The sequence below is a fragment of the Cupressus sempervirens genome, chromosome 8 (genome assembly GCF_028749045.1).
Source record: "Cupressus sempervirens isolate cs-2001-9-10 chromosome 8, ASM2874904v1, whole genome shotgun sequence".
Lineage (NCBI taxonomy): Eukaryota > Viridiplantae > Streptophyta > Pinopsida > Cupressales > Cupressaceae > Cupressus > Cupressus sempervirens.
In genome coordinates, this window is record NC_143125.1 from 705,930,198 (window position 1) to 705,950,830 (window position 20,633).

Sequence of the window (20,633 nt, forward strand, 5' to 3'; positions counted from 1 at the left end):
GAAAGAGTACTTATGAGAGGGGGGGGGGTGTGGGAATCATAAGTATCACACTTTAGCCAATAAAACTTTTAACTGAAAGTAAATTGCATGCATGTAAATACATCAAGTAAACATGAAATTTAACACATGCATCAACAACTCATAACACTGGAATTTGGTAACCCAGAAACCCTCTAGGAATAAGAAGGTAAAACTGGGGTGGGGATGATACCCACAAAAATTACTGCAGCAATATTGTTCAACCACTTCTGATGGTCTGCCCTATTAAAGGCCTGCCCTATTAAAGGCTTTACACTGTATTAATAGTGACCTAGTTAGAGGATTTACAAACTCTTAACATGAAGTGTCACCCTATTAAGGGATTTAATCACCTAAATAAAGGATATGATGAAATAGTTGTTAAGCTAACCTATCACCATAGGATTTTCATTCTAATACAATTGCCAGAAAGTATTAGGTATAATGAACCTGATAGATTACAATCCTTGATTGTTGAATGCAAGCTCCTTTTTCGCCTTCCCTGATCTTGATCCTTTGTGATCTAATAACCCTTGCTTCTGAAAACAGATTTCCTTGTGCACCCTTGTATGTCCACTCATGTATATTTACAATGAAATTTCGTCTTCCTTATAAAGACTTCAAAGACTTAGGGTTTGATTTGGATCTACGATCCATATTGAATCTCAATTTCCCGCTCAATACTTGTCTTTTGCTGATTGGTTGCATGCATTTATCATTTTTCTTATTGGCTGCATGTAGATTGCATAGGAAAAATAAAAGATTCAATTTTATCATTAAATCCCTCGAAGTTTACCTTATGTTGGCTGCAAAAACTGTTTGCATCATAGTTTGTGCAATTTCAAACTTTTATGCTGATATTCTGTGTTACTCGGCTCCTGAAGCATTGCTGATGCTCGGCACATGTTGTTTCCTAGATAGCTCGGCACCTAAACAAAACTGTATCGCTCGGCACCTGTTAACACTCGGCACTTGTTACTCTCGGCACTTGTTGACACTCGGTACTTGTTAATACTCGGCACCTGTTAACACTCGGCACTTGTTACCACTTGACACTTGTTACCACTCGGCACTTGTTAACACTCGGCACCTACTGTTACTCGGCACTTGATATAGCCCGGCACTTCATCTTACTCGGCACTTACTCTTGATCTTGGTTAAGTGTATTGACACTCAATTGTCAAATTTATTCTTTAAGCTAACAATCTCCCCCTTTGACATGAGTGGCAAAAATACTTAACTAAGATCCTTGTGACTCCTTATTAATTGATCCTGTATGTACACTCAGTGAGTTCTGTCCTGTTCAAAATTTGCTATCTCCCCCTTTTATCATACTTATCATTTCATATATTCTGTACTTAACTCCCCCATACTTAATCACTTCTTATCACTTCCCCATACTTATTCTCCCTTTTTTGACACTTATGTCAAGGGTCTTACAAGGAAATGCCATACTTGGCCAAAAATATACTATTTACTTCAAGGAGTACCTTTAGAGCTGCATCCCAATTTGCTAATGCGACATCCAATGTCTTATGTTTGATGGAAATCTTTGCTGCTAGGTGTACAAGTCCATCAGATGAAGAAAGATTGGGGTCTTTCTTGAGGACTATCTCTGCATTTATCTGCTCCTTGTAAAGTAGTTCCAAATGAGGAGTTATTGATGATTGAATTTGCATCAATTTAGCTTTTGTCGTTGCCTCCTCTACTGCTAAGATAGCTAACTCTCTTTGTGTGTGAAGCGATTGGACAAAATGCTTCTCACTCTGAGCTGAATTTGTGGGGAGTTGCATGCTGGAAATCTTCAGATTGTTTTCCAAGATCAGTATTTTCTGGCTAGTGTCTTGTGTGAATGTGAAAAAATCACACAACTTGTTGTAGAGGGAAAAGATGTTTCCTAGTACAATTTTAACTGTTATAACTTTCTTTGCCAGTTCTTCTTGTGATAGTGTTATATCACTGGATATTTTGCTATTTACCTTGCCTTGGAACTTCCTTTCTGACCATTCAAGCAATCTGGCATTTGTTTCTTGGTCTTCATTAGTCACCTAGTCAACTATATCAGATAGTTGCTCTATAATTGGTCTTGACTCATCTGGAGACTGTAAGCAAAAAGCTTCTATGAATATATCTTTGATTTCATTCAAGGTAAGCTTATGCTTGTGTTCTTTTCTTAGTGCTTCTTGTCTCCTTCTTCTGTCCAATGCACTCTGAATTTCATTAATCTTTTCTTCAGTAAGAGTGCTAGATTCATAATATGGGATCTTTATTTCTTCATCAAGCTCAGGAACTCCATAGTGAAGTTTCTTGACTGCCTTTGATGAGCTCGAGCCTGGTGTCCTGATTTGTAGCTGCAACCCATCTGTGCTTAGCTGCTGAAGACTTTGTGTTGGAGTACCAAATTTTGGTAATGCAATCAGTGTTTGTATTGTTGTCTCCTCCTTCTTCTTTGTCTCATCTTTTTCTTCAGCTTGAGTATCCCTTTTATGACTGCTCGGTGGGGTTGAACTTGTTGGTTGTTTAGATGTTTCTTTTATTTCCCCTGCTGTTGTACTCGGCATTTGAAGTGTATATGTGACTACACTTGGTGGAGGTGGTGGTGGAAGAAATAGAATACCAGTAGTTTTTATGGTCAAAGGTGGCACTTGTGTTTTTACCTTGACTATCTCTGTTTTAACTTTTGGATTCTGTAATTCATCAACACTGACCAATATAGGATTTGAACTTAATTTTGCTACTAGTGATGATTGGTCAAGGATTTCTAAATCCTTTGCAATTAATGGATTGATGTTTGGATTTGAAGTGTCTGTAACATCTTTTATTTTTATAATATCTGCAAGTGTGATGGTGGCATGAGGAGGACTAGGAGGAGATACCTGTATGTCTTGCATACTTTGATCTTGTGGCTCAGTTGTATCTTTCTCTTCCTCTTTCTCCTCTGTATGTGCCTCTTCTTCCTTTTCTTCTTTACTCTTCTTCTCCACTTGTTCCTTCTCTTTTTCTTTGGTTCCTGACACCTTTTTTTCCCTTGTCTTGGCACTTGCCTCTACCTTATATTCTTCATTATATACATCTTCTATTTTCTTGTAAACTATTTTTTACAATCTTGTGGATTTAGTAACTACCTCTTCAATTTTATTCTGCAATATAGTGAATGCTCTATACTTGGGAGTGAATCTGTTATTATGCCTTTTTACTGCATTTTTTACTTGATCTTTAGTCAAATCAGGCAACAATCTGGCTAATGTTGACTCCCTTATCTCTTTTTCCATTTGTAAACAAAAATGCCATTTATCCTCTACAATTTTATACAATTCTTTTGGCATAGATTCATCTAATTCTAGAGGTGTGTGCTTATATTCAGCCATCATAGCATACATAGATTCCTCTAATTTATTTTGCTCTTCTTTGGTGAGCTTAGAAAAAATTAGGTTCTTTAAACCTTTCAAATCATCATTCCTAATTTTTGAACATAATTTATCAGCAGCAGTCTGGGGTTTGTGTCTTACCACTTGAAATTGACTATTGTCCTCTGACTCTGTCTTCACCTCATCTGTTTCCAGCTGGGGAATAAATTTTCTTTTCTTTGACTCAGTAGTAGTCTTCTTTGAGTCTTTCTTCTTTCCTTTTGCCTCCTCTTGGGCTTTTTGTGCTATAGCCCTTGTGGTAGGTCTCTTTGGTGCAGGAGTAGCTACTTTCTTCCCCTTGGATTGAGGAGCAGGAGGAGTTGTGGTCTTTCTTTTAATTGGTGCTTCCTTGGCTTCTTCTACCTTAGCACTTTCCTCTTTATCTTCTCCTAACCCTTGAGTCAGACCTTGAATTTTATCTCCCTCTTCTTCAATGTCTTCTCATTCCTCTTCTGCTATTTCTTCTTCTTCAACACCAAATTTTCTCTTGATTTGTCTCACCATTTTCTCTTTCTTCTTTACTGCAGAAGCAATCTTCAAATCTGTTATCACCCTTGATTTGACAACATCATAGGATCCAAAAGTTTTTGCATTTTTATTAGCTTCTTCTACAAGTAGGGTTGTTATTGCTGGAGAAGCTTGATCAATATCAAGTTCATAACCTAGTGGCTTAAGCCATCTTACTCTAAGTATAACTGCTTGTATGTAGGTATAATCTATATCTACAAGAAAACAAATGTCCTTTTCATATTTCTCAGTCAATGAGACTGGAATCCTCATTCTTTGTTTCATGGACTTTTTGAAGTCCTCAAAGTAACTAGTCATTTGGGCATCAAAAATTTCACCCATCTGTTCAATGTATCCATTGATTTGTTCAACAATTGTTTTGTCTAGATTCCATCTTACCTTACCCATAGAAGGGAATTCTTTCATCATATAGAAAAACATGCACATTAAAACTGATCCAAATTTGCATTGAGCTCCCTTGCTCTTCCTTATAGCTCCCAAATTTTCATTAATCTGTTGAAACATGAGCTCCGTTAAATCATAAGTGTGATCCTTTTTTATTATCTTGTATGCAACATCAACTGCTATACAAGGTACACAGTTTAACCTGCTTGATTGATAGAATTTGTGTGAAATGATTCTCACAACAAAATCTAGTAGGGGATCTGTGACTGTGTCGATAGTCATTCCTCTATTGTTCCATTTAGCACCTATATTTTTCTCTATTACTTCCCTTTTGTCACTTCGCAAGGTCTTTGGCCGATCTAGGGTTGGAATACCAGTAACCCTATGAACAGTTTTCTTGGTGAATTTTACTAGCCCTGACTCTAACCAAAAAGCTCCATCGTGTATTCGGCTCAGAACTATCCGTACCCATTCAGTTTTGAAAATAATTGAAAATGCTAAGGTTTTGGTTAATCCTTTTCTTTCTATTATTGAGAACTCATCTTTCAGTCTTTTGTTCTCACATAGTTTATCATATGCATTATAGATTTCTAAATCTCCTATGGCACCAATTTTGCAGTTATAACATCTACGAACATCTTGGACCATAACAACTTTATCCGAAATAACTGATAATGAACCTATAGGATCATTTTTGTATGCTACTTCTGGAATGGGCTTAAATTCAGGTTGTTTAACTTCATTGCTGACCAACTATATCTCATGACTCTCTCTACCCTCGGTGGTTCCTGACCCAGATGCCGTTGTTTGCCAAACTAGGGTTTATGATTTAAACTAGTTTATAAGTTCTACGTAGCTCGACACTTAAGTAAAATACCTCAAATCGATGAAACTTGTCCTAAATCGTTGTTGAAATCTTCACAAATGGCTTCTGAGCTGATCTTGATCTTCTCCGCTCTTCTCAGCTTTGCTTCTCATTTGAATAGTGGAAAAATGATCAAAAATTGGATTTATGTACCCTTCAAAATAGAGTAATTAATGCTTAGTGCATTGCCAACTGTCTACTCAGCACCTGAAAGGTTTCAACATGACTCGGCTTCCATTGTGTTTTACTTTGCTTGGCTCCTATTGATATTTCATACCTCAGCATCAACTATCAACTTGGTCATTGTTAGCAACTTGGCTCCTGAAGAAAACTTTGACAGATCTTGCAAAGTTCTCAGTTTTGACTTGGCATCTTTGCTTATGCTGATTTCTTCTTTGCAATTCTTCTATGTCTTGGGACTGATGTATAATATGACTTGGTTTATCAATCCCACACACTTATTCTTGCTTAATTTGATGAAGTATGATCACTTGACCTATTAGGTGAAGTGATCTCTGCACTTGATGTGTTATACTCATCTTTCTTCTTCCATGTCTTATTCATTTCACTTCTGATATGTCCAACATCTATCTTTGCCTTTCCATTGCTGAACTTAGAACTTGATGCCTTTGACTTTGTTGGTCAATTCCTACTGACATGACCAGTTTTTAAGTAGCTGAAACATGTAGTTTGACTCAACCATCTTTTGTAGTTCCCTCTAAAATGTGTTCTTATGCAGTTATATGGTATATGTCCATATTCTTGACAATAGTGATAGCTGTACCTGGTGTTGTAATCCCAAAATTCATGCTTTGATGTCTTTGCTGGTTGATTTACTATCCACATAAGCTTTGATCTACATTCAAAAGCTCTATGTCCATAATTTTTGCAATTATAACAATGTCCATCAAATCTTGATGTCTTAGTAGTTTTGGTTCTGCTTTCATATGCTTGATGACCTTGCTTCTTGCATCTATGACAATGATTTATGCTTTTAGGTTTATCATGTTGATGGGCATTCTTGCTGTAGACACTAAAATAACGTCCCAAATGACTTTATTAATCTAATTAATAATAGTCGCATTCTTCTACTTATTTGATTAATTTATTTTAATTAAATAGGTTCATTTTTGGCCTAAGTATTTAAATTTAATTTAAATACTTCCTAGCCTTAATGTGTTAAATTTAATTTAACACATAATTCTCCATTTATTCCCTTTTTAAAATAAATTTCTATTTTAATCCTCCATATCCTATTAATTTCTTCTAGACCTAAATTAAATTTAATTTAATTTAATTTAATTTTTATCCTAATCTATAAGCCTAAGAGTATGTGTACTCTTATGAGTTGTCATCATAAGGGTTTGCATTTCTTTTTAAGCACATGGTGTCTACAACTTGAGAACTTTCTACACACATGTGCCACCTCATCATTTTATCCTCCCAACCAAGGATATGAGATAAGGAGATAAGGTGCTTAATTGTTAATCCTTATCCTTATCCTTATCTTCTAGACACCCTCTAGATGTTTCATGAGAGTCTTTAAATAGAAGCCTTGTCTCAAGCATTGCATATAGAAGATTATTGGATTGCATTGATACGTCGTCGCTTTGAGTCTAGAATCACCACATTGAGAGCTTGCATTATAGGTACATTTTCATATGGAGTTCATAGGTTGCATCTTAGTGATTTGATAGTTGGTAAGATTTACATTTTTTATTGCATCTTAGTTTTTTTTGTGCATGCATATTTAGTTTACATTCTAGTTTAGCTTTCATTCTAGTTATAGCTTGCATCTTGCATATTTAGTTTACATTCTAGTTTTAGTTTTCATTTAGTTATAGCTTGCATCTCTAGATAGTTTTCATAATTTCATGTTCATTCCATCATAGAATACCTTTGAGTGTGACTTCCTCCATAGTCATATCTTGAATGTATTCTTCTTTTCATATAGTCTAGGATCATATTGCACATTCACTTTGCACTCACACTCACATTTGCACTTCCACACAAGGGATTTACTTATTTTTGTGTTTGTGGGAGCATACCAAACATACCCTCCATCAGAGATACACTAACAATGGCTACATATAGCTACCCTTGTTGAGTATTAGGGGTGGTTGGAATTTTGGTTTGTTGGTTGCTTTTGTGAATTTCTTTTAAACTAGCTTGATTCCTTAGGCTTCCAGCAATTTGTACATTTTTTTAGCACACACTTGCTTCTACATACATTAGATGTATGTCCTTTCTTTCCACAGAAATGACATATAGGTTTAACATATTTACCATTATCACTTCTTTTTTCTACACTTTTTGATGATTCTCCAACTTCAGTCCTATTGTATCCAAGTCCTGTTGTATCATGGGTTGATCTTGGAGATTTTAATATTTGCTCAAAATATTTGATAGCTTCACTTGATTTGTTGAGATTCTCTACCACCTCTCTTTCTCTATTCAATTGATTTTGCATTTGTTCATTCTGCATCTTCAAAGTAGAGATCTCAATATCTTTCACATTGAGTTCATGATAAAGGTTCATCATTTGAGCAAGTGTATCCATCTGCATGTATGAGATCCTTGTCAATTCAGTACATTTTTCTTCAAGTTTGTTTGCAAGATTTCTTTTGTCATTTTCCATCATCACCTTATCATCAACCGCTCTTTTCTTTTGTTCAGTAATTTCACATATCATTATAGCCTGTGATTCATGTTCCATCTTGAGAGATCTTATCTCCTCTGCTTGAACTTTGTTTTTCTCCAATAATTCTACGATTGTTGCATCAAACTCTTTAGTGTCTCTATTGAATAATATGTTGGTGGTATCAATCTCTTTGTAGTGTATATCATTTTCAGCTATGGCTAGATCATTCCTTTTTTTTAATGATTTTTTCAACTTGTTTCTAAATTCTTCCAAGCTATGCAGAGCAAGTTGCACATCTATCACCTGATTTTCAATGATCTTTCCAAGTTTGAAAGCTTCCATCTTTAGATCTTTTCCTCCGGGCTGTTAGGCTTTTCTTTGTGAGAACTTGGATAGCTCTAATACCAATTGTTGGAATATTCAAATATGGAAAGAGTACTTATGAGAGGGAAAGAGTGAATCATAACTATCACACTTTAGCCAATAAAACTTTTAACTGAAAGTAAATTGCATGCATGTAAATACATCAAGTAAACATGAAATTTAACACATGCATCAACAACTCATAACACTGGAATTTGGTAACCCAGAAACCCTCCAGGAATAAGAAGGTAAAACTGGGGTGGGGATGATACCCACAAAATTACTGCAGCAATATTGTTCAACCACTTCTGATGGTTTGCCCTGTTAAAGGCTTTACACTGTATTAATAGTGACCTGGTTAGAGGATTTACAAACACTTAACATGAAGTGTCACCCTGTTAAGGGATTTAATCACCTAAATAAAGGATCTGATGAAATAGTTGTTAAGCTAACCTATCACCATAGGATTTTCATTCTAATACAATTGCCAGAAAGTATTAGGTATAATGAACCTGATAGATTACAATCCTTGATTGTTGAATGTAGGCTCCTTTTCCACCTTCTCTGATCTTGATCCTTTGTGATCTAATAACCCTTGCTTCTGAAAATAGATTTCCTTGTGCACCCTTGTATGTCCACTCATGTATATTTACAATGAAATTTTGTCTTCCTTATCAAAACTTCAAAGACTTAGGGTTTGATTTGGATCTACGATCCATATTGAATCTCAATTTCTTGCTCAATACTTCTCTTTTACTAATTGGTTGCATGCCTTTATCATTTTTCTTATTGGCTGCATGTAGATTGCATAGGAAACATAAAAGATTTGATTTTATCATTAAATCCCTCAAAGTTTACCTGATGTCGGCTGCAAAAACTATTTGCATCATAGTTTGTGCAATTTCAAACTTTTATGCTGATATTCTATGTTACTCGGCTCCTGAAGCATTGCTGATGCACGGCACATGCTGTTTCCTAGATAGCTCGGCACCTAAACAAAATTGTATCACTCGGCACCTATTAACACTCGACACTTGTTACTCTTGGCACTTGTTGACACTCGATACTTGTTAATACTCGGCACCTGTTAACACTCGACACTTGTTACACTCGGCACTTGTTACCACTCGGCACTTGTTACCACTCGGCAGTTGTTAACACTCGGCACTTGTTAACACTCGACACCTACTATTACTTGGCACTTGATATAGCCCATCACTTTATCTTACTTGGCACTTACTCTTGATCTTGGTTAAGTGTATTGACACTCAGTTGTCAAATTTATTCTTTAAGCTAACACTAAAATCCTCCTCCTTAACTTGATGATCCAAAGCATTTCTTCCTAATTCTAGCTTTTCCACGTTGGAAAGTTCCTTTCCTTTTGACCAATGATCAATATGGTTTGAAGATGGTACATTTCATACTAAAAATGGAAGGCAATGTCTGTTTTTCTATGGAGCCTAATTAGACTTAGAGGCTAACTTTTTTCCAGTTCCATCAACAATATTTCTCCCCAAATTTTCTCTATGATAATTTAGGGGAAGCTGCCTCATGATGGGATCAAAGGGCAATGCTCCTTATGGGGTCATGGGGTATATTCTCGAGCATGCTTCCTATCGCAATACATATTCTAGCCTTAATTTTGTAAGTGACATAATTCATGTATAAAATTTCTTAGGGTTAGAGATTTTATGATGTATGCTAATTTAGTATAGCTTATTGCAATGGTATTAAGTTACAAGGGATTGCATATTGTAATCAATTTAAAATCACTGGATAATAATATTAGACTTTTTGTTTAGTGGACCTGGCCAAGGGATTGGGTGAACCAAGTTAAATCTATGTGTCTTTTGTTCACTTGCATGTGACTTTGTCATTTTTTATGTTAGATATATTTGCATGTAACTATTATTTTTGTCTCTCTAATCCTAATAAAATCATTGAATCTATCTGGCCTGGTGGTTTATTTTTTTTCAAGTTCTTGATGCAAGTGGATTTCAACTTTGTGTTCTCAATCTCATAGAGCTAATGGAATCATAGTTTGGTCATCATTAAATGGAAATCAGATTTTGACCCCTCTATGGACTTATACCATCTAGCCTAATGTGGATAAGATTTTTTGACCTCCTCTTAGAGTTCTGGGATGAGAGTGGCAAGTGTCTCTGCGTAAAAAACCTAGTATTGACTTAGTAGCAAAGAGGAATAAATAATTTATTCCTTACTATTCATTATTAGAGACTAGAAGTGTCATAACTCTCTATTCATTGGCCTACAACTAATCCTCACTAAATCATCTATAACTCATCCAAAATATCACATAGATTACTACAACCATGGGCATAATGTTTATACTCATTTTTCAACACAAAATCATGCTCACATATCTATAACTATCAAGAATTATGTGTACTATAGTAATCAATAACCTATAACATATAAAATCTAAGTCTATCTACAAGCTTGAAAAAACAAATTGAGACCACTGACAAAACCTACCATCAATACAACATTTCTATGACCTCAAAAATCTTCCCAAATGTCAAAAATATTATCTACTTCCAACAATCTCCCCCTTTGGCATTGATGACAATATAGGGTGAAAAACCACCAATCAATAACTATCAACTAAGTACAAATTTATAAATGTCTACACATACATTTCCTAATGAAAGGTTTTTCACATGTTTATCTCCTCCTTGAGCATCATTGAAAAAGGACCATTCTTTACGTAATGTCAAAATATTTGAAATAGTAAGCTCTTCCCCTTAGCAAGATATCTCTCTCTATCAAATAGATTTATTGAACTTTAAGAAAGATATGCAATACCTTTGATTTCTAATAGTATATTTGGATCTATCCAAGCTACAACAAAAAAATAAGTCACGTGCCAACAAACACTATTATCACTTAGGAGTAGTATCAATAATAATGTCCAAATGTATGAATGTACTTTGATTGTCCTAGACCAATCTATTCTTACATAATTTACTCATTACAAGGAAGGGTTGTCACCCCAAGCATACGCATGAGATACTCAAATGTGTCCTTAAGAAAAATCTTAGTGAATATATTTTCAACTTGTTCCTTTATGCTCACATATTCTAGTCTCACTTCGTTTTCTACATAATTCTCTCATAGAAAATGATATTTGATAGATATATGCTTAGTCTTTGAAGATAGCGTAGGATTATTTGACATGATTATAATATTTGTATTATTAGAATGCATACTAATAGTTGGAGTAAAGAAAATACCAATGTCCTTCAACATATGTTTCATCCAAATCAACTAATTACAATTATTTGTTGTAGCCACATATTCTACTTATGTAGTGGATGTACAATATTGTTTCTTACTTATCCATGAAGCCAATCTCCGACATGGGAAGAATGCTCATCCACTTGTAATTTTTATACCAACAAAATGTTTCTTACCCAATCTACATTAGTATAATCATATAAGGTAAAATCATTAGATCTATCTTCTAGACCACATTCTATCAATCTAGCCATAATACCAATTGCATTTGTTATATCAAGTCTAGTGGGAGTTAGATATAGCAATCCTCCAATCATAGATCTATACCTTGTCTTAAAATTTCTAGGGGAATCATTGGTAGAGGTCAATTTACATCCAATTACTATAGGTGTTCCAACTAGTTTATATTTTCCATGTCAAACTTTATTAACAAATCATTGATATATTAAGTTTGAGATATGAAAGTTCCATATTTAATCTAAATTATTTGCGAGACAAGAAAGTATTTCATTTCTCCTATCATAGACATCTCATATTCACCATTCATTTCATCAGAAAAATTGTTGCTCATTTAATCATTTCCACCAAAAAGAATGTTAGCACAAATACCTCAATGATCAAAAGACCATGAGAATTGACTCTCAAGTATAAGTTACTATCTACCCTACCTTTCTTGAAACCCTTTAAATGCAAAAAATATCTGAATAACATCACATACCAAGATCTTGGGGCCTTCTTTAATCAATACAATGATTTATTCAATGTATATAGCTTGTCTTCCTAATCATTCAAAGAAAATCCATCATTCTTTTTTATGTATACTTCCTCATCTAAAATTAAAGAAAGAAGATTTGACATCCACCTGATACATATTGAATTTCTTTTCATTTGTAAATGCTAAAAATAATCTAACTACCTCTAATCTAGTTATAGGAGGAAAGAATTCTTCACTTGATCAATACCTTCCTATTGAGAAAACCTTAACGTACTAGTCTTGCTTCATTTTATTTCTATTTTAGAGTACTAGGGGTGGAGGGCAAGCCAATACAAATAAGTAAGATAATAATTCAATTATCCTTAATCTAATAAACCTTAATGGAAACTTCATAAACATAAAATATATTACTAATGTGATGTAGTAAAATTAAAAAACATCAAACATCTACAAAATCATCACACATGTAATAATGTTTTTAATACCTAGAAACCCTTAGATAGAAGGATAAAACCATGATGGGGATGAAATCCACAATCTCTTTACTAAAATAAATAGGTTTTCCCTATTAGAAGCTATAAATACCCTTTTTTAGGGTTCACCATATTAGTAGAGATCTTTACTCTTTTGGGAGTATAATTAGATCTGCTAGGTTCTACCTCACTAGAGGATTTTAGAACACCTTTTGAGTGTCCACCCTATTAAATGATTAAAATAAATAAATAGGTTAAGGTCCAAACACTTGTTGTGGTTTCACAACACATGCACCATTTCACCTAAAAATGGGAACCCTCTACTATATTTTTTTCCTTTTTAGATCCCTAGTTTGGGGTGAGTCTTTTTTAGGGTTTTACTTGGTGTTTTTGGTTAGTCTAGCTCTCTACTAGAAAACCATTTTGCCAGGAATTGGAGATTTTAATGAGAAAGAATCAATTTTTATTTTAGAATGGTGCACTAGCACACTTAGCACACCTAGTGCACCCTTTAAGGTGTGCTAGTGTGCTAAGCACACTAGTGTGGGAGCACTTCCCTTTGGAAGCACGCACATGCGTAGGTGTGCACCTCCAAAGGGGTGCTCTATCTTGGGCCTATAAAAACTTGGCGCCCCCACCCTTCCTTATCTCATTCTTCTTTCCAAGTCTTTAGTGAGTGCACCTCCACACATTGTGAGGTGTGCTTCATCCTTGCAAACTTGCACATACAACACACAAACACATTAGAGCAACCAAAAAAGGCACACACATTGAAAGGTGTGCAAGGTGTGCACCTTTTTTTGCACAAATTTAATAAAACACTTAACAAACAAACTTTAAACTAAATCTAAGCTTTCACCTAAGTGAAAGGTGTGCATTTGTTCACCTATCTAAGGTGCACACATGCACACCTTTCAAAAGGAAAACATTCCCTATAGTATTATAAGGGTGTGCACATAGCACACCCCACAAGGTGTGCTATGTGCGCACCCTTTTTCAACACATTGCACATTGCAAGGGTGCACACTTACCATACCTCACAAGTGTTCTATGTGCACACTCTTTGTGTTGAGGATTTTTCTTATCAATGGCGCACTTGGCACACCCTCAAGGTGTGCAAGGTGCGCCAAAATTTGTCCAAAAGGAGATAGAAATGGGTTTTTAGGTGTTTTAATAGGATTTAATGTTTTGGGTCATTTTTTTGAGTAATTAGGGTTTATTTAAATTTTTTTTTCAACCTTCCAAACTAATGGATGTCTATTTTGGGAAAATTAAATGGCTTCCTCCTCGTCGTCCCTCACTGCAAAGATGGCTTCGAAACTAGTGGTCTTCAAATTTCAAGGTGTTCCAACAAAGTCACGCTTCCAGGATGCATATTTAGAGATCCAAGATACTAAGTTAGGCCATATAAAGATTGGAATGCATTCATGGTGCTATGCAAAAATTCAAATGAAAGGCCCCATATGGTATCTACACTTATCAAATTAGGACTAGTAAACATAGGGTCACACTCGATTTCAATACAATCTTTAGAGTTGATTATGGCATTAGCAAAAAACTAGATTTCAAAGGAAAGAGTTTTAAAAAGAATAACTAGAGAGATCATCTTGGATCTGAGGCCTAAGAACATCGAGAAAGTATTTCATCTTCTTAGGGCAGATCAATATATAAGATTGACATATCATAGAAAGGTGGTATGGAGAGCATGGAGACGAAGCATCAGGAATCATTCAATCCTCATATCTCACTGATAAGACTCTTCTTGGATTAAAAGTAGGCAACATAGATATGATGATCGACAATATGAAAGATGATATCATACATTCTATAATTCTCTTGAGTAGGTTCATGGGATTACTAGTAGCGGGGCACTTGAATATATGGATGGTACACTTCATTAAAACCATCAAAACAAAAAAGGTGCCAATTGATTGGGCCTCAATTCTTAGTGAGAATATAGATGAACAACTAGTGGCAGTCAAAAACAACCAAAGGTTCTATATGACATCTTATTTGATGTACCTATTAGCTACAAGAGCAATAGATTATTTAGGGTTATTCAAAAAGGGAAACTTTCAAGATGCTAATGCATGGCCTTATGTGGTATACACCCAGTTGGCGAGGAAAAAGCTTTTAGATCACAAGGAATATTGAATAGTGAATGATGTCTTCATTTTTTCAATCATCCAGTTGGTTAAGGGAGATTATGTGAAAAGGATTTCAAAAGAGGTAGTGACAAAGATTACAAAAATAGGCACCTATTACATCCAATTCAAGACATTCACCTATTTAAGGGTAGCAGACACAACTATGAATCCAAAGAAGCTTCGTAGGTATCCATGTGATAGATTCATATTGCTAGAGATTGCATGACAACTCTCATCTGCATATGAGAGAGTAAGGAAGCAACATAAGAAGACCTAGGTATAGCCCATCACTATAAGTCCATTTAGTGTTAAACATAAGTAGAATATTGTGACTTTTGAGTCTCAATGGGATTAGTACCCTTTGGAGGATTATAACTCTCCTCATCCCTATTTTGATAACATTGGAAAAGTTCAATACTTGGCAAGAAAAGAGTTTCAACATGAAGATGCCATAAAGGATCACTGGATGAATCTAGTAGATGACTATGAAATTTGAATAAGGAATTATTTTAGGATGGCTCTCTATTTGGTAGATAAAGGTCCTATTAAAGATTGTACAACAAGACACTGAAGAGGTTTTAGATCCCTTGTATAATAAAGATAAGATATCTGATTGACCTATCATGAATGCAAAGATTGATAGAGAAGAAAAAATAGATATCAATCATAGGGTGAGGCATGTCATCCAGTTAACTAAGGAATGGATCAAGAGACCATTCAAGCTGGATCTGATTCCACAAACTATAGTTTTCCAAGCTACAACTTGCCCAATGAAAGGTAGAGGAGCCAAGGTGATAGTGCCAACATTCATAGCTTAGTCTCTAGTAAGGGCATGAAATAGTGCATCAACTTGATAGAGAAGTTGGATACTTTAGGGCATAGAAGGGTAAAAACAAAATGAAAAGAGCTTCCCGTTACCAAGCTAAGCTTGAAAATGAGGTAACTGAAGCACCAAAGTACCAAGGGATAGAAAATGTAGAAGTCATCCAGATTTAGGATAATCTGCTAATGGCACTGCCAGAGCAAGGGCAAGGAGCTAAAATAGAAGCACAGGAAGTATCTCCTCCTATACAAGAGGAAGAAGCCTCTCCATCGGCTCCCAAGAAAAGAAAGATGAAAATGCTAGTTAAAAAGAGACAAAAGGTGATAAGATAGTTTATTCCTTTTCCATTAGTCCTAAAATTTAGTCCGAAGGAAGAAGAATAGGATGATAAAGATGAAGAGGATAACCTTCCCTTGAGTCAAAGGACTCATCTTGATAGGGCTACAGAGGTAGAACAGAGAAGAATCTCTACTATAATACCAACTTCCATTCCTACACAACCTATTTAGGTTATGACTTTGGAGAATGAGTTACAACAATGGATCAATGAGCAAAAGGACCAAGGGGGTGATCTCTTTGAGATGTCAGATTTTGATTTCATGCCTATAGGCACTAAGTTGGTAGGTGACAAAATAAGGCATACCTTGAAAAATCAAACTCCACAAGAGGATTGGATTCAATTGTCTCCTTAGCCACAAGGACTTTTTAGTACTCCACAATCACTAGGTCAACATTTATCTTTCTTGGATAAAGGTTCATTTACTCCTCTCCCTCCAGGTAATGAAGAATAGGTGCAAGCTAAATAGATATAAGGGCCACAACAAAGACCCATTTATGAAGTATTAGAAGAGGGAAAAATATATGAGGAACCTCAACAAACTTCTCAAGATACACAAGTGAGAACTATGGACTCAACAAACATAGAGATGCCTGATGTGGATCTGTCACAAAAGGAGAAGACTTAGGAGAGGAGTGATAAGGGAAAAAGCCTAGCAATATAAGCTTGTTCTTCATCTAAGGGTAAATCTTTTATGGAAGATACTTTGAGATGGTTGAGAAAAGAGGTGAAGGTTAGACACAAAAGGAAATTGTATTGTACTAAGGAAGAGGCAATGATAGAATTAATTGAAGCTCTCAAGAAACCTGAGCCACCTGTAGGTAATTCATGAACATTGGCCTTTTCATGAGTGATCAAAACCAAGACTTGTTCAACCATGTTTCTATCCCTCCTCTACATGAAAATATTGAGGATTTGACTCCAAAATATTATCAAATCAAGGAGGTCTTGCTTGGAAAACCCACTATGGATACTGCCAAATTGATGGTCACCACGAGAATCAAAGAGGTGTTTAGGCACATAGAACAAGATGAGTCTGAATTGTTAAACCTTTGGAAGCAAAATGAAGTCTTAAGAGGTTATTTGAATTAAGTACTTAGTCCGTTGGATCCTAAAAATCTCGAGGAGACTCTAAATGCAACACTTGATAAGAGGGATAAGGAAACTATAAAATTAGATCCATTTTTAAAGGCTTGTAAACAATGGTAGGAATTTTTTGAAGAGAAATGAGTGTAGATTATACAAGGAAATCTTAAACTGCTACACCACATGCAAAATAATGCAGATAAGTTGGTTGCTATATTGAACTAGAATTTTGGATTAATGGATGAAGTACATACCTAGGGTAAAGACTTGCAAGTATTACAATCAATAAAGGGTTAGAGGTATCAGATGTTGATGGATGTATATACTGTAGATGAGATAGATAAGATAGATGATTGGATTGAGAATATTTTGGATGCTAATAAAGTAAGGGAAACATTACATGAAAATATTCATAAGCTCAAGGATCATGCCCAAGAGCAAATTTTGGAAGTAGGGGCACATTACAACGATGCTTACTTGGACATTTTTGAAGATGATTCAGGGGATAAACTAATGACTATACAAGTAGTTGTTGAAATTTTTTGAAATACTTTTGAAGAAGCTTCCAATGATGAGGATATTAGACAAGAATTTAAGACTAAAGAGGCATTGCTAGAATTGGATGTGAAATTGGGAGATTTTGCAAAGAGTTGCATAGAGGTGGGAAACTATCAACAAAAAGTAAAGGATAAATATGATTATTTAGATTTTCTGGATGCAACCCAAGTGATGGAGTTTATAGAGAAGTTCAAGAGAAAACACCCATAGATAGCTCTAGTATGAAGGGGGACAAAATCCAGAAGCTAGAATTTTAGTTTTCACATTTGGTAAAAATTTTCATTTTTTGAACATATCTTCCAAGGTGTGCTTTTGCCATGGTGTACTTTTCCCAAGGTGCACTTCTCTAAAGGTGTGCTAGAATTCTTTGAAGAAGATAGAAGTGTGCCGACAGTTAACTGCTAGTTCCAAATTTAGACCTTTCCATGCATCAGAAATGCATTTTGACGACAATTTAACTCCAACAAACATCCAGAGAAGGTTGAGCTTCTATTTTTGGCATCTCTAGAGACTCCTACATCATTTGATGGCTTTCTTCTTCTTATTTGTTTGTGCTTTCTTTTTTTTAAGACATGTAAAGGCTCATGCACCCATTAAATGATATAAATAAGGGTGAAGTCCAACTTAGCACCAATTAGAGAGTCAGTTTGTACATAAATAGATTTTTTAAATTAGTTTGTACATTAATAATATATGTTATTGGTGCACTCATTTAGAGTGTAGGTATTCTTGCTTGAGTGTGTTATATTTGGTGAATATATGTTCATGGAGTGTAATGTAGCCAATTATTTTATTGTGTTATTTTTATTGAGTGATCTTTTGATCCTAGTGTTTGCCACATGTTTACAAATTCAGCTGACATACTTAGTTGGAGAAGAGATCACCCTATTGTTCCTGCATAGCTTGTTGTCTCATATGAGCACACTTTCTATGGCCTTATGATCTAATGAAAATTGAAACATCTTACAATTACTAAATTTCCATCAATGATTACATTAGTGAAACTAAGAAAGTGTTGCTCCTATTTTCATTGGTTACCTATCAATCTTTTCAAAGGCTTAATTCATAGACGTGTTGTTTTTGTGGTTTATGTCCATTAGGGATTTAATTTTCAAGTCATTTTCTTAAACTTCTTGTTACCCTATCTTAGTTATTTTCTTTTACAAACATTTGGTTAAATTAGGAATTCATATAGCTGCATAGTTAAAACTACATCCATTATAAATAGAAAAATACAAAAATATCTTTCTTTTTGTGTGGTTACCTTTTTTTTTTTGAGATAGGAAGCAAATTCAACATCTTATTCAAAATTGGTCAGAACCAGCAAAGGCTTCCTCATGAACACTCACATTTATCTTCTACTGAGCGGATTCTAGTAGGTCATAAGATTATCTGAAACCTTGGAGTTGATCCCAGATTAGCTTTTCATGAGAGGAGTTCAAAAGAATTACTGTCGTTACGCATTGTGAAAAATGATAGCTCAACACCATTTAATGGATTTCCCTTGCTACGACTATCATGAAACTATATAGGTTAAGTGATATAGATGTAGCATACTTTTCTTATTAGATCCAATATCTTCTTTGCACTCTAAGTCTTCTCTTTGATCAATCTTTGTATTTTGGATTTATCTCAACCCTACCATACCAAAATTGCTTAACCAAAATTTTCAACCAACTCTATGAATTCTATCCTTGGAACACATTCACCACATTCATTTCACATTTCTTTATTCCATAATATATCTTCCTTGACTATGTTGATATGTATTAGGGGTTGCATAATATTTCTTCAAAAATGGTTAAAATATGTTTGACAACTCCTAAAATTATCCTATAATCTTCTCTTCATAATCATTTTGATCATCAACTTCCACCTCAACATATATTTGAATATTGAGATACATCACAACATCTAATCTCACCATACTACTCATAGTGATCATTGAATATCAGTTGAAGATTCGTAGCTCAAGAACATGAGCTATTCATTCTATAAATCTATCTTATTCTAAGATCCTCACTTATCTATCATCATTTTGAGTTGAGATCCTAACTATAGTTCCTTTTGATCATGTATATGTTGTACCTATGATAGTACCAATAGATTCTTACTACACAATGATTGCTACCACAATAGCCTTATACTCTAAGTCTTCATATCTATCAATTATTGGAATCAGGTATTTTCCCTTCTCTTGACAAATTTTACTACTTAGCGACCATCTTATCGGCTTATTTGTCACAATATTAACTTTCTATGATTCTGTTGTGCTCTATTCACTTGTTATGATTGGGTTACTATGAATGAAAACTAAATACATTACTAAATTTGACCACCTCACTAGTTTGATCATAATTCCAACAATCTTTTCCTTTGGCATTGATGGAAAACTCTTATTTGAAAATAGGTGAGGTGCATATTGACACCATTCTCCACCATTTAGAGAAAAACTTCTCCTAACACTATACACCACTCAAGTGGACTTGTCTTCTCTATTACACCTTTATTTTTTTCAACAATGACAAAGGTAATAGACTATGATCCCCCTTTTCTTGTGCTTTCATTGTGTCAAATACCCCCTTTAAGTTTGTCTTGGCGGAGTTCAATCACATTTCTATGACCTCTTCAGAAGATTCATGGTAATGATTTTTCCATGAAGATCTATTTTCAACTCTTCCATAGAATCTAAGTTCCTCATATATAGTAGTCCAATTAGGAATTATTAATTCTTAACATGATTTTGTCCCATCACCTCTATATTATGGGCTAAAAAGTATTATAGCTTTGATAGTGTGATTCCCTATTCTCTTATTTAGTTTGACACAATCTCACTTTATGTATAATCATATTCACTTTGGAACTATACTTTGGAGTAGGGATAGTAATGTGATTGAACTCTTCAACTAATGCATGAAGCTTATTTTATGCTTATTCATCCTTATCCAAGTCATCGATGAAATCTAACACTTTTGATACTTTTACAATAGTCTCCATCAACTTTGTAGCTATTCCAACAAGATCCTAAAT